This window comes from Athene noctua, chromosome 36 (assembly GCF_965140245.1).
Source record: "Athene noctua chromosome 36, bAthNoc1.hap1.1, whole genome shotgun sequence".
NCBI classification, from domain to species: Eukaryota; Metazoa; Chordata; class Aves; order Strigiformes; family Strigidae; genus Athene; species Athene noctua.
Window position 1 is genome coordinate 621538 of NC_134072.1, and position 14467 is coordinate 636004.

General features: G+C 55.4%; 1 long non-coding RNA gene and 1 pseudogene across 1 annotated transcript; one reads left to right on the forward strand and one right to left on the reverse strand.

The window, feature by feature from the left end:
- Window positions 1-562: 562 nt before the first annotated feature.
- Window positions 563-8663, reverse strand: LOC141972892 (uncharacterized). Its single transcript, XR_012635444.1, has 7 exons — window positions 8577-8663; window positions 7198-7325; window positions 6847-7015; window positions 3181-3360; window positions 1906-2038; window positions 1439-1582; window positions 563-1001 (listed from the first exon to the last, which is right to left on the reverse strand). It is a non-coding gene; the product is annotated as an uncharacterized LOC141972892 (long non-coding RNA).
- Window positions 8664-8731: 68 nt separating this feature from the next.
- LOC141972847 (transmembrane protein 209-like) lies at window positions 8732-14431 on the forward strand (annotated as a pseudogene).
- Window positions 14432-14467: the final 36 nt, after the last annotated feature.

Consider the following 14467-nt stretch of genomic DNA (forward strand, 5'->3'; position numbering starts at 1 on the left):
AGCCAGAGAAGGACGATGGGACCAGCCGGGCTTTGGCTGTCCCTGGTTACATGGCGCTGCCCCAGCGCGTCCCCTCCCGCTCCATCCCCAACACTTGCCCCTCCCCACACCCAGGCACCGCGAATCTGCCCGGGACCTTTCCAGCCCCTGAACCCAGCTGGGGCCGCGGGCAAGTGCCCGCCAGGAGCAAGTGCCAAGCGGGCAGCACAAGGATGGGGTCAGCCAGACAGAGGTGGGCCAAGTCGGGAGCCAGAGGAGGACGTGGGCAGGACCCAGGCAGCCACACAAGACAAAAACCGGCGAGGCCAGGACTGACACACAGCGGACAGAGTGACAGGGAGCTGCCGTGCTTAAAATCATCTGCCAGTGAGAGGCGAGCGGAGCAACTGGAGAGAACCACCGTGACGGAGTGTCGGCCCCCGCCTCCATCCTCCCCGGCCCCAGCGGCTCCACGGCTGGGTACCAGCCCCGGCCCCCCGCCCCTGCCAGCCAGGAGGGACAGCGACTTTCTTCAGAAAAACTGTACCTGAAGGATTAAAAGAAAAGAAAATGAAACACCACATCGAGAGAATGAAACATATCTGCACGTTCAGTTCAGAACTCTGCTTCTAAGGAATGCTGCCAGAGCCACTTGTAGATGCAAAGATGTGAAAGAGGGAATCCATTAACCAGAACAGGGAGTTTCACAGACTTTCATTTACCTGGCTTTTTCATTCTCTAGGACCTTCAACAGAGCCTGAAATTCTGTGTTGTGATGCTCCACTTCTCCCCATCGACTCCTTTCCCCCCCAAGGACCGCACACACCCTTGCAGCTCCTTGTTCTGATGTTCTACCTTCTCCCATTGACTCCTCTTCTCCTCCAGGATCTTCTGGAGGTGACAACATCCAGCACCTTCTGCCCTGACAGTTCCTGTGCCTCACCCAGACCTTGCTGAGCTTGGCGGCCAATCACTTGCTGGGACTCTTTCGAGGCTGCTAGTTGAGATGTCAACTCTTCCACCTCAAGTAAAACACAACAGAGCGGTCAAAGACTACAGCTTGCCACTGTCAGCCACATCAGCCGTATCATACACTGTGAGGAAAGGGAAAGTACAACTTTAAATTTCACCCTTTCATCAAAGCACCAGACTCACAATGGATACAGCTGGCTTGTTTAAAAATCTAAGTGGGTCACCACGTTCATCTGAAAAAGCACCTTAAAGCCCAAGGCTAGCAGTAACAGGCCAGCAGAAATCCCCTCTGGGCAGTGCTGGCCAACAGGCAAAAAGAGCAGCCCCTGTGTCAGGGCAGCAGCCGCCCGTCAGGCTCCTGCGGCCCAGCTGAGATGGAGACCACAGCGTGATGGCAGCCAGAGGGACCGACCCCACCGCCGGCTGCTCTGCCACGGGCAGAGACCACCCCGGGGATGACTGGAGCAGCTCTTGCTGTTTCACTCACCTGGTTTTGCAGAGCGTCCCTCTGCTGAAGGAGGACAGTAATTTCCTCTTTCATGGGTTTGGTTTCTTCCTTGTGCCTCTTCTCCACTGCCTGCATCTCACTCTGAGTTTCCTGCAGCCCTGCTTGCAGTTTTTCTGTGACGTTCTGCAAACACAAACGGAGAGCAAGCTACGGGGACCTGCCAGCAGGTTCAGCTTTCTCTTCTTTCTGTCTCAGAATCCCATTCACTCAGCCACTTCTGCTTTTCTACCCGGCTCTGCTTCCACCGAACACTTCCTCCCGGCTGCTGCTCTGTCTCTGGAGCTCATCAGGCTCTGTGCTTTCAGCGCCTGCAGCAGTCCCTGCCTCCTCACTCACAGCACTTAGGCTTTATGTCCTTGTTACTGCCCTTCACTCTGTCACCCGCTTCTCTCAGCTTATGTCCAGTTGCCAGCGGCCTGTTCCTTCAACCTACCAGTCAGACTTACCTGCCCGTCCTCGCGCTGCTCTTTACCTCCTGCCTGAGCTGCTCCAGCTGCTGGTTGGCTTCTCTTCGCTCTCCCTGAGTCTGAAGCAGTGTCCCTAATAAAGCACTCTTCTCACCTCCTTTTCTCGCAGGACCTGCACAGAAACAAAGAGCAGACAGGTTTAAACTTCCCACACAGAATTTGTGTGGAAGGCTCCAACACCGGTGGGCTGAGGCGCTCTCAAAGCGCTGTGCTGCTGCTCTCCCAGGCCCTTCTCTGCCACTCGCAGACACAGCTCCCTCAGTGAGACTGGCAGCATAAACACTGTCCAGACACAGTCCCCCTGTGACTGAACCTCCAGCAAACAGCTAACACCTAACAGGAAAACGTGTGGCACTTCTCAGATGTCTCCCCTTGCTGGGGAGGGTATCCCTCCTCTTCCGCTGTGGCCTGTTTGTATTTCAATAGCCAATTTTACACCTAGTTAGCAGCAGAGAAGATGCAGGGGGGCTGCCAGAGGGCTGAAGCCAGCAGCTCCTTCAGACAACTCATGTATTCCAAGTGAGGTTTGGTGAAAATGACTTCATTTTTAAGGTATTCGTTAGACTTCGGTAAAGTACTGACGCTACAGGGACACGCTGACATCTCTGAGCACTGCCCTGGCGTTTCAATCCCTGCAGACACAGCTGGGGGTACTGCTGTCCCCAGGCAGACCCCGTGAAGAGGACTTTGGGGGGACACAAGGAGGACTCTTGCTGTGGGACAGGGTTGCACAGGAGATCTGGGCACAGAATAGCTTACCAGCAAGTGACTGAAAACAGCCCAGAGGACACCCCTGGTTTACTGCTCAGAAATATTTCAGAGGAGTCTTCAAAATTTTTCTTTTGTCAACAATCCTGCCATGTTCCCCTGTCCCCCCCAAACAAAAACCCCATCCTCACGGGGATTCAGTCCTACAAATGCAGTTTGGTCTTTAATGGAGTTCAGGTTATAAGCATGTATCAGTAAAGATCAAAAGAGGGCTGTTAAGAGAACTGTGACGGTGCTCTGAGGTAAGTCTTAAAAAACCCAGCACAACGGCAGCACAGAAATCTCAACGGAAAGGGGATGCTTCTGCCCGGCTTCCTCTGACAGGTCTCATTCCTAGTCCCAAAGAGAACCCTGCTTGCCTTTCACCTCACCAAATTCAATGTAGAAAACACGTAGGGCATGCTCCACACAGCCCGACATCCAGATGTCTCCCACGACTCTAGCTTTGCAAAACAGTTACACAAATTCTCCTTTCACAGTCTTTACCTCTTGCTCCACATTTTCGACTCTGGTTTGTTCCTCCTCTCGTTGAGCTCACGTGGCAGCAACTTTCTGCTTCATATCACACAGCTTCTTCTCGTGCTCCCCTTCTGTCTCCACCTTCTCTTTTTCCCACTGCTCCACTATCTCCTGCAGCTCTGAATGACGCCCCTCCCGCTCGCTTGCCTGATGAGCGGAGGAAAAGACTCCAAGGTGAAGTCCCAGCCACGCTCCTCAAAACAAATGTGAAGCTTCACCCCTCCCACAACCCCCCACCTCAACAGTGCACAACAATGGCTTTGTGCCCTCCACAAATCACGTCCTGCCAAGGAACTTAAAAAGGCGGGTCAGCAGGTGGAAGAATCATAGAATCATTTAGGTTGGAAAGGCCTTTAGGATCATTGAGTCCCACCATTATGACAAGGAGATGTTACCTTCCTCTCTCCGACGGCCGCCTGTTTCCTAGCACCTGTCTCCTCAGGATCTCTCTCTATCCTCAGAGTCTATTTTCAAAGCTCACATCCCTTTCCATCAGTGAAAAGATGTAGAGGGACTGCAGGGTGAGATAGAGACTGGTACCCTGATGCCCCAGTCACAGGACAGGCCACGAGCTGAAGTACCAGAACAGGGGCCTGTGCCACATGCTTCAAGCCCACAGACAACAGCTCTGACGACGGTGAAAGGACAGAAAGAAAGGAAGAAAGTTCCCGTGACTGCAGGTGGCAGCAACGTGAGGAGTGCACTTCATGGCAGACGGGAGTCTGGTAAGATCCTGCCCCTTTCTGCCAGGCTTTGGCTGGGGAGCTCCCAACCTCCAGCTAAAGTCGCCTCAGGCCCACACGGAACCTGTGGGGCTTTTGCTGTCCTGGCAGAGTCCTGGGGGTTTTCACGTCCTTCGGGTATGAGGGTTGGGGGTCAGGGGTTGGAGTTAGGGGATAAGGGTTGGGGGCAGGAGGTTAGGGGTGGTGGGTGTGGGTTAGGGGTTGAAATAGGGCTTAGGGGGTTGGGGTTGGGGTTAGGCTTGGGGTTGGTTTAGGGTTAGGGGCTTGAGGGTTAAGGATTAAGGGTTGGGGTTAGGGGGTTGGGGGTAGGTGGGTTAGGGCTGTGGGTTACGGGTTACTAGTTAGGGGTTACTGGTTAGGGGTTGGGGGTAGGAATTAGGGGTTAGGGGCTGAGGGGGATGAGGGGTAGGGGGTTAAGGGTTGGGGGTTATGCTTAAGGTTAGTGTTAGGGGCTGGGGATAGGGGGTTGGGGGTGGGACTTGGGGGTTAAGGGTTGGGGGTTAGTGGTTAGGGTTAAGGTTAAAAACTAGGGGTTAAGGGTATAGGTTGGGGTTTGGTGTTAGGATTGGGGGTTGGGGGTTTGGGGTTTGGTTATGTGTTAGGGTTGGGTTTGGCGGTTAATGGTTGGGGTGGGGGGTTAGGGGGGTAGGGCTAGGGGCCTGGGGGTTAGGGGTTGGGGGATAGGATTGGGGTTCGGGTTAGTGTGGGTGTTGGGGGTTAGGATTGGGGGTTGTGGGCTGGGGTGTTGTGGTTAGGGGGTAGGGGTTTGGGGTTAAAGTTTGGGGGGAAGGGGTTGGGCTTAGGATTGGGGGTGGATGTTAAGGGTTGGGGTTATGGTTTGGGGGCTGAGGTTAGGGTGTGGGGTTTAGGGTTAGGGGTTGGGGTTAGTACTGGGGGTTTGAGGCTACGATTGGGGTTAGGCGTTAGGGTTTGGGGTTGGGGGTTAGGGATAGGGTTAGGGAGCTGGGGGTTGGGCTTAGGGGTTGAGGGTTAGTGTGGAGGCTGGGGGTTGGGATTGGCAGTTGTGGGCTGGGGGTTGGGGTTAGGGTTGTGGGGTACGGGTTGGGGTTTGGGATTAGGATTGGAGTTAGGGGTTGGGGATTGGGGGTAGGGTTAGGGGTTGGGGGTTAGGGATTAGTGTTAGGCATTATGGTTTAGGGGTTGGGGCTATGATTGGGGTTAGGGTTGGTGTTGGGGGGGTTAGGGGTAGGGTTGGGGTTAGGGGTTGGAGTTGAGGATTGGGGAGTAGGGGTTATGGTTTCAGGGTTAGGATTGGTCTTGGGGTTGTGGGTTAAGGGTTGGGGGTTAGGACTGGGGTTAGGCGTAGGAGATTGGGGTTAAGGTTGGGGGCTGTGTGCTGGGTGTTAGGGGTTGGGGGTTAAGTTTAAGGTTAGTGTTAGGATGTTAGGGGTTGGGGTGAGGGTTGGGGGTTAAGGGTTAGGGGTTAGAGCTGGATTTAGGGGTTAGTGGTTAGGATTAGGCTTGGGGTTTAGGGTTAGGGATTATTGATGAGGGGTTCGGGTTAGGATTGGGTGCTGGGGGCTGGGGGTTAGGGGATGGAGGTTGGGAGCTGTGATTGGGGTTAGGGGTTAGGCCTTAGGGGTTGGGGGTAGGAGTGTGGGTTGGGGGTTAGGGTAGGAGGTTGGGGGTTGTGCGTTGGGGTTAGGCTTAAGGTTAGTGTTAGGGGTTGGGTTGGAGTTAGGGTTGGGGATTAAGGGTTAGGGGTAGGAGGTTGGATTGAGGGTTGGGGACTGGGGTTAGGATTAGGTTGGGAGTTTAGGGTTAGGGATTAGGAGTGAGGGGTTGGGGTTAGGATTGTGGGTTAGGACTGGGTGTTGGAGGCTGGAGGGTTGGAGGTGAGGTGTTGGGGGTTGGGGTTAGGGGACAATGACTGGGGTTATGGGTTAGGCCTTAGGGGTTGGGGTAGGGGTTAGGGTAGGAGTTGGGGATTATGGTTTAGGGGTTAGGATTGGGGTTGGGAGTTAAGGGTTGGGGGTCAGGGTTAGGGGCTGTGATTGGGGTTAGCAGTGTAGGGTTATGGTTTAGGGGCTAGGACTGTGGTTGGGGGTTGGGCTTGGGGGCTGGAGTTATTATAGGGGTTAGGGTTAATGTTAGTGTTTAGGGTTAGGGGTAGGGGTTGGGGTAGGGCTGGGGTCAGGGGTGGTGGTTAAGGGTTAATGGTTGGGGGTTGGTGTTTGGCTTCAGGTTTGGGTTTAGGTGTTGGGGCTGGAGTTCGGATAGGGGTTAGGGTTAAGGTTAGTGTCAGGGGTTGGGGATTAGGAGCCGGGGGCTTGGGGTTAGGGGTTATGGTTGGGGCTCGGGCATTAGGATTAGGGTTGGGGGTTAGGGGTTGGGGGTTAGGCTTGGGGTTTAGGGTTAACGATTGGGGGCTAGGGGTTAGGACTGGGGGCTAGGGGATGGGGTTAGGTGTTGGGGATTGGCAGTTGTGGGTTAGACTTGGGGTTTGGGATTGGGGGTTAAGGATTGGGGGTTGGGTTTTAAGGGTTAAGGGATAAACACTGGGGGTTGGGGTTTAGGGGTTGTGCTTAGGGGTTAGGGTTTAGTGGTTAGGGGTTGGGGTTTGGGGGATAGGGATGTAGGGGTAGGGCTAAGGGGCTGGGGGTTAGGAGTTGGGGTGGGGGCTTGGGGGCTATGATTGGGGTTCGGCATTAGGGGTTGGGTTGGGGGCTGGGAGCTGTGTTGAGGGGTTGGGGGTTAGGTTTGGGGAACAGGGGGTTGGGGTTGAAGTCGGGGTTAGGATTATCTGCCTGGCCCAGCAAGGTGTGACCTATGACAGATGTTGCTGCCACTTCACACCCTCAGGCTGTTACTCCTCTAAAGTCAGCCCACAGAGCTTGCTTGAAGAATTCAGAAGCATATTGTTTCCTACCAGGTCTCGCAGGAGCTTCTTTATTTCCACTTCACGCTCAGTTTGCCGCAGTTTGAGGGAACTGTTATACTGCTGCTGCGTCTGCAAGAGCTGCTGTGCCACGTTTCCCACTCCTGCCTCATTAGAGATCGCTCTGCTTCCAGCTCACGCTGAAGGCACTTCACCTCCCCTGCAAACAGGACAAACGGCAAGATGCAGAGTCTACACAAACAATGGTTCTGACTTCCCTGAACGTCAGTGCAGGAGAGATCTGCCTCCATCTCCTTCGCTCCTCAGAAGCCCTGCGGACACAGAGCTATTTTTATACCACCTTCCCTAGGCAGGGGATCACCAGAAACAGGAGGCTCTCACCTTGTGTCACCTCCTTGGCCCGCGTGACGGTGTGAAGTTGGATTTCAAGCGGACTCCTGGTGATCTCCAGCTGAGGTAAGTGCTGCTGAGCATCAAACAGGCTGGATTGCAGCGTCTCCTTCAGTGACCTGTGAGTTGTGAACACACAGAGAAATGAGTTTGTTGCTCCTGACGCCCACTGAGAGTTATTCCAGTAAGAAGTCAGTCAAGACCCCTACCCCTGAGTACAGAAAATGGGTCGCAAGGAAACTTGTATACAGAAAGCATCTTTCTGCCACTTAAAATGGCAACGCAGGCCCCTCCGGGGGAACGCCCAGGCTTTGCTCATGACCTGGCATCACGGAAAGCCCAGCTGAATTTGATCTCAATGGCCCAGTCTGAAACCGCTGTTGGCTGACACACGGGTAGCTGTGCCCAAGTCTGGGCCAACAGCCAAAAGCCGGGGCTCTGCTCCCAGCCTCAGCTCTGTGGGGAGTGCAGCGGTGATCCGCGCTGTGCAATAGGAGTGATCTCTAGCGCGGGCACTCGGGAAGCATTCTGCAACGGACAGATGTTAAAGGGAAGCAGCCGTGGTTGAAAGTTTTGTAACCGCGGACGCTGTTAGGAGAACTGTTGCTGCGCTGGGCAAAGGGAGAGGGGGATGTTTAGGGGAAGATCCCTCTATCGAATCCCCCGACCACGCCGAGAGATTTGAGAAGATTCCAGAAGCTTCCAAGAAGAAGATTCCAACTTGGAGGTGGAAATTCTTTAGAGGAACCGCGCCCATTTCAGGAATAGGTAATTAACCCAGGCTAGAGAGGAAGTGGGTTTGTTTTGAGCACCCAGCGCCGATTTGCTTGTTCTTACTCCAATAAAATTATAAAGTTACGTTCTGCCTCCGCTTCTAAACGTGTAACAGCTCATCAGCGCTTCCGAGGGGGGTCTCTGTGGGTTGGGGGGTCTCTGCGTGTCCGTGGAACGTCCCTGGGGGGGGATTTGTGGGGCAGGTGCGGGGGCCTCCCTGGGGGCTGCCCCCGACCCCCCGCCGCCCCCCGGGACGCTGAGCCCCGCCCGGCCCCGCTGCCGGTCCGTGGGCAGCGCGAGGCCACCGCCCGCCCGCCCCCCCCGCGCCCAGCGGCTGCGCCAGCGCCCGGCCGAGGCCCGCGGGGGAGCGGCCAGCGGCGGGGGAAGGGGGGGCTGAATCCGCCGCCCCGCAGCCGGGGCGCTCGCCGGGGCGTCACGGACCGGTGACCCCCGGGAAGGGCGGGAGGGGGGGAAGGGAGGACCCCACCCCCCAGAGCCGCCGGGTTCGCACCCCCCGGGCGGGGGAGGCCCCGACGCGGGCGTGACGCCACCCCGAGGTCCCGCCCCAGTGCCCCCTACCCGCCTTCCCGCCTCACCGGAGCGCGCAGGAGCTGCCGGAGCCGCCGCCGCCATGATGGCGGCCCTGAGGGGAGCGGGGTCCGCCACGGGGGTGTGGGCACGGCGGGGGCGGGGCCAACGGGGCGCATGCGCAGGACGCGGAGACGGGGAGCGGAGCGACGCCGCGGCCGCCATGGCGGGTGAGGGCATTGCCAGTGTAGGGGCGGAGCCAGAGGGACGCATGCGCAGGACACAGAGGAGGGGAGCGGAGCGACGCCGCGGCCGCCATGGCGGGTGAGGGCAGCCCGTTCGGGGGCGGGGCTCGGCGTGAGGGCCGCAGGGCGGGAAGGCGCTTTCCTCCCTCAGCCGCCGCCATTGCGGGGTCGTCGCCGGTTGGGGCGGGCGCTGCTGTCTCCTCTTCCTACCGTTCCTTCTCCTCTCCCCGCCCTCCTCCCGCCGGTCCTTGAGGTAGGCAGGGCCCCCCGCGCTTGGGCAGGGCTCTCCGAGTTCTCCCTGCTATGCCCGGACCCTCACGCACCCCCTTTCCCCCCGGCCCGCCCTGCCCGGGACCCCTCTGACAGGGCACTTGGTAGTGGGGGACGGGACCCCCCTGACAGGGTGGGGAGAGGCTCCTCCTCGCCCACTGGGATCCCCTCACCAGGGGGTTTTGGGGGACAGGACCCCTCGGGACCCCAGGTGAGGGGTGCGCCCCCATTAGTGCCGCCGCTGCCCCGTTAACTCGATATTTTCCCTACATCCCCCCCCATTTCCCTTTTCTCCCCCTTTCTCGCCCCTCAGGTGATGGCGGAAGAGGCCGAGCCCAGCGCCCCCGTCCCCCCATCCCGAAGGCCTCTGAGGGGCCCCCCGAGAAGATCCTGAGGGCTCCCCCCACACCGCCGAGTCCTGCCAGGGGCGCCCCCCCATCGCGGGCCGCTCCGAGGGGGCACCCTCTGACCCTGGGGATCCCCCCGAACCCCGGGGGGCAGCGGGGGGCCCCCCCCCGCCCGATCTCGGGGCGCTGCCTGCGGCACTGGAGGCGGCCCTGACCCGGGACCCCGGGGAGGCGACAACCGGCCGAGCTGAGCCCGATTTTGGGGCTCCCCCGGCCCTCCCCGGAGGGGGTGGCGTGGGGGGAAGCAGGGGGGTTTGGGGCAAGGGGCGGTGTGGGGGACCTCCCTGTGTGGCCCCGGGGTCAGCGCCTGCCGGGCTGTCGGGGTGAGGCCTCCCCTCCTGCCTGTGCCTGAGCAGCAGAGGGCAGGGACGTGGGAGGACACCGTTCAGTCTGGAGGGGAAACCCCCCAGCCGGCCCTCCTCTGCCGGCAGAACAGGATCCAGCGTGCCTTTGAGTTCGGTGCCCTGAGAGTGCAGCTTCTGCAGGAGGACGTGGTTCAGGGAGAGGTGGGGAGCGTGAGGATGGGGAGCGGGTCTCTGCTTGGGGTCGCTCCCTTTGTCGGTGTGGGGAGGGAAGTCTTGGGGCTGAAACTGTGTGAAAAACCTGTCAAGAAAACTGCCAGGCAACGTGTTCTTGTAGAGATCTCCCAGTAACCCTGATGTTCACTGTTTCACCGTTGAATCGTACCAGTACGGAGGTAGTGATGTGTACGAGAAGTATTTGTCCCAGAAAGCAAATTATTTATGTTCCCCTCTAGTGAGAAATTATGTGGCAGGAAGGAACAGCAGCATATTTTGGTGACAGGACTAGAAGAAAAAGTCACCAGGGTTATTTCTTTCAAATCTGTTATTAACTTTTTAGATGTACCGAACCCCCAGGACGTGGCTGCACGGTCTGAAAATCCCCTGTTCCCACCTGAAACGAGTGGGAATTTTCAGTAGAAAAACTGCAGAGCTGTGCAAGGCCTTTCCTTCCTCTGGCTCCCTCTGCTTGGAGAAGGCAGGAGCTTTGCCTCTGGCTGCTGAAGGATTTTTTTTCAAAACTGAGGTTGGAATCGGTCTCTGTCCTCTTATCTGCACCTCACTGGAGAAGGTGGACACTGCTCCTCAGTAATGAGGTGGCAGTGCTGACAGGAGTGTTCATCAAAGCAATGTTACCTATTTTTATGGGTAAAAAGAATCTGTTGGGTTTTTTTCTTTTTTTTAAGATGCCAGAGCCTGGTTTGGATTACTGCTTTTTTTTCTTGAATCCTGTGCTGACTGAGGGTTTTACTGTATAAAAGCTGTCAAATTCTGTCATTTCTCTGTGTCTGTTGTTACAGATCGTGGCACCAGAACCAGCAACTCCCGCCATCGACACGGCCGTCAAGATGAGGAAGGAGATGGAAGCCCGGAAAGGGCCCTTGGCCTGGGCACTCCTTAACGTGTCTCTCGCAGGCATGCTGTGTACTGAAATGTGCGTTAATTGTCACACCTGAGTCAAACAAGCAAAGCCGCCGCCTTGGTATCTCCCTAAATATTTCCTGGGACTGAGCAGTTGCAAAACATTAACTTCTTTATTTTCTTTTCAGGACTGGAAGTCTCATCAGCTTGTATTACAACATCGCGTGCTGGCCACTCTGGTATCTTGGTGAGTTGCTGCACCATTTAAATTTGATTGCTGGAGAGTAGTCTTTAAACAAGCTTTTTTTTTTTTTTTTTTTTAAAAAAAAAAAAGGTATTTTTTGGTTTGTTTTAAATTTAAACCAAAGCTTTGGTTTGCTTTCTGCTGTTTCCCTTGAAACTTGGAATTTCATCCGTGTTAGTGACGGGTAAGGAGTGTTAACAGCTTTCTTAGATAGGAAGAACTTACTTGGTGCATTAAATCTGTTGGCCGTGTAGAGGAAGGCTTTGGGGAACCCGGCAGATTTTCCTGCTCTGTTGTATGTGGGCGTGGATGGCATTTCCCAAGAACTGAAGTTTGTTTCGGAGGAGCAGACTCTAAGCCAGCTGTATCAAATATGATTAGAGGATGAAGCAAGAGGAGGAGAAAAATCATGAGATGACTGACAGGTGATTTGGCAGAAGATGGTTTTTGAGAAATACTCTGAAACTTCATTGTAGTAGATCTGGAAACGACTGTCCATCTTTAAAACTTCCATTTTAGCAGTGTCAGTTAATCTCAATACAGAAAGGAAAACTATCTCCAATGGTTCTGGCATAAAAAAATGAAGAAATCTTGGCTATTGCCCAGATTGGTACATACTGACAGCACTAATAATTAGACCTGTTTTTAATGGGCATATGCCAGATTTTGCCAACAAGACGCTTTGGTTACTCCCCGTGCTCAAGCTACAGTAAAAACTTCTCTGTTTCTTCTAGAACTCGCACGTGCATCTCTGTTCGGCCTGAACGCCGCCTTTGATTTCTGGGTGTGCTTCAAATACACGGTGGCACCGACCAGCCTGGTCGTGAGTCCTGGCCAGCAGAGCCTGCCGGGGCTGCAGAATGCAGGTGGGTGCAGTCAATATCTCTGGTAATTCTTTGTTTATTCTTTTTTTTGTTTCAAGGTGGTGTCTCTCTCAAGGGCAGGATTCTCTAGCGAAGTGAGTTCTGAATCGCCTCCTCTGACAGGAGCGGTAAACTGAAGTACCCGCAGCGTATTAAAATTCACCACGTCAGGTGATGATTTGATGAGTGTTTGTGGGAGAACTGGAGGGGAAACAAACACAGGTGGTGGGAAAGGGCAGGATGAGAGCGGCTGCGGAAGGACAGGGAGGGGCTTGAACACTGTGAGGTTGGGCAAGGAGTTTGTGACTTGTCCATGGAAGCAGGAGCCAGGCAGAGAGCACAGGTTCCTATTTAATTTTGATGTCCTGCTACTGTCACGCTGGGTAGGGAGAACCAAAGGAGAGGGACAGACAGACCTTTGTGTGAAGTCTGAAATGAGCCTACAGAGGGGTGATTCAGAAAGCTTTTGGAGATCAAAGCAAAGTTCTAAAAAGAACCTGACAAGGCAAAAATACCAAAAGCGAAATGCTGGCAGGGTAGTATTGCACTTTGCTCATCTGCCCTAGAAAACAGGGAGCAGAGGGTTGTAACGCTGTAACACCAAGGTTCGAGCATCTCCTGTGTTTATTTGCACAGATCAGTTTAGACGTTCAACGCCTCAAGGTGCACAGAGTAGGCAGGTAGAGGAGCTGATGAAATAGGCGATGGAATAGAGAAACCCCTGGGTTACACAAGGTGCCTGGGAACACTGAAATCTGAAGCTGCGGGATTCGTGCCGAGTTGTGGTCCTGTGTCTCAGTCTTCTCTTTTTTTCTGTCAGTGGCTTGACTGCCGAGTTCTGTGGGGGCCAGATTTTTCTCACGTCCCTTCTAACATCTTTTTAAAATCACCTTAAGATAGCGTTGTGTGCGCGTCTAAAGCGGGGAGGAGAGTTTAGGGCTGCTGCATCCGCAATGCTCATTCTGTTTTTCCTTCTCGCAGCGGTACAAACAACTCCCCAACATGAGCTGGCGGCCCCTTCTCCTCCGCCCCGGGGCCAGAGTGCGCTGAGTTACAGCCCGTCCTGCCGCCCTGCGCCCGCCCACAGTTTGGTACCGGTTGTGTCCCGGGGTACAGCCCCCAAGGACGGGCTCTGTCAAGCGGCAGCGCTTCTTATGGCCCTGCTGGAACCTATTCCCGAGCAGCAGCTCCAGTCAGGTAAGGACCAGGGCAGCCCCCGAGGGTGCAGTTTGGGTCTTTGTTTGGTGCCCTGTCCTGCTGAAGGGGAGCAGTAGCCAGCGCAGAGTTGTCTATGTGTGTGTTTGCTCCTTTTGCAGAGCGGATCTAAATTTGTCGTATTGGGATTTGTCCTTCTTCCCTAGTGCCACTTCCTTTGGTTTAGAGCAGCTGGTTTGTTTCAGAACAAAGCAAAACCAAGCAATCAAAATGTAAGTGCAAAGGAGACCAAAAAGACCCAACCCAGACCCCGAAGGAGAGTCTTTTATGTTCATGTTGATTAGAAATCAAGGTGGAATTCTGTCTGCCTTCTATGACACAACCGTTTGTTTTCCTTTGCCCAAGGTTTCCAGCCCCAGCTCCTCTCCCAGCAGGTCACCGTCCCCCACTAGCGCTGGGCCACTGGAAAGCGGCGGGTTAAGGTCTCGTTGTGGCTCTTCCCCCGCTCTGTGTAATTCTGCAGGCGCAGAGGAGGATGTGACAGACCTCAGGGCACTGCACGCCTTCCTTCGGAGAGAGGAACAGAAGCGGCAGAGAGTTCAACTCGGTAAGAACCAAACTGATTTGATGGGAAAAGCTTGGTCAGGAGAAGGGGGTGCGTTTGTTGGAGATTGGCTTTTATGGATGAGAAAAGTCCCAAAGGATTCCAGTGCAGCCGTACTAGTAAATAGACCTGACTCGTTTGTGGTGATCGCCTGTGACCTGGGTAAAGGCGGCTGCTGACTAGTCGAGTCTCCTACTGAGGGGTTCGGACGTGAGGTGGGACACCGTCGTTTCTACCTGTCTCCGTGGCTTAGGACCTTCAGGACGTTTTCCTCCAAAGTTTTGCTGGGGATGGGCTGGGAACGTGTGCTGAGAGATTGTCTCTGTGGCACCCGTTGGCCGTAGTGGCCCGTGATAAGCTGCCGGGCTGTGTCGCCGTGTGATGAGAGGGATATCTTGTGGAGAAGGCGTTTCAGATGCGGGGGTGAATTACCTGCAGGCAGTTTTTGTCCTGGATAGGGACAGTCGGGGTGCAGTCGGTGTTTCTGCAGACCGACCTCAGTGTCCCTATTCGTGGCAGTTCGTGTCCGTGTGTCTGGCCAAAGCCTTCATATCCTGACCTGCTGTGCCTGTGCTGTTGCGTCGAGAACTTCTTGGCAATGCCTGTACGTGAGTGTTTAATGAAGGGATCCTTTCAGGGTGTTTGGATTCCAGCTCTCCTCCCAGCAGCCCGGCTCTGGGGAACTGCAGCCGTTCCATCGCCGACTGCACGCAGGTGCTGAGAAAGTTCCCGTACCAGCTGGCCTGCAGGCCCCGGGCCCCATCACCACACAAGGACGTACCTGACCTG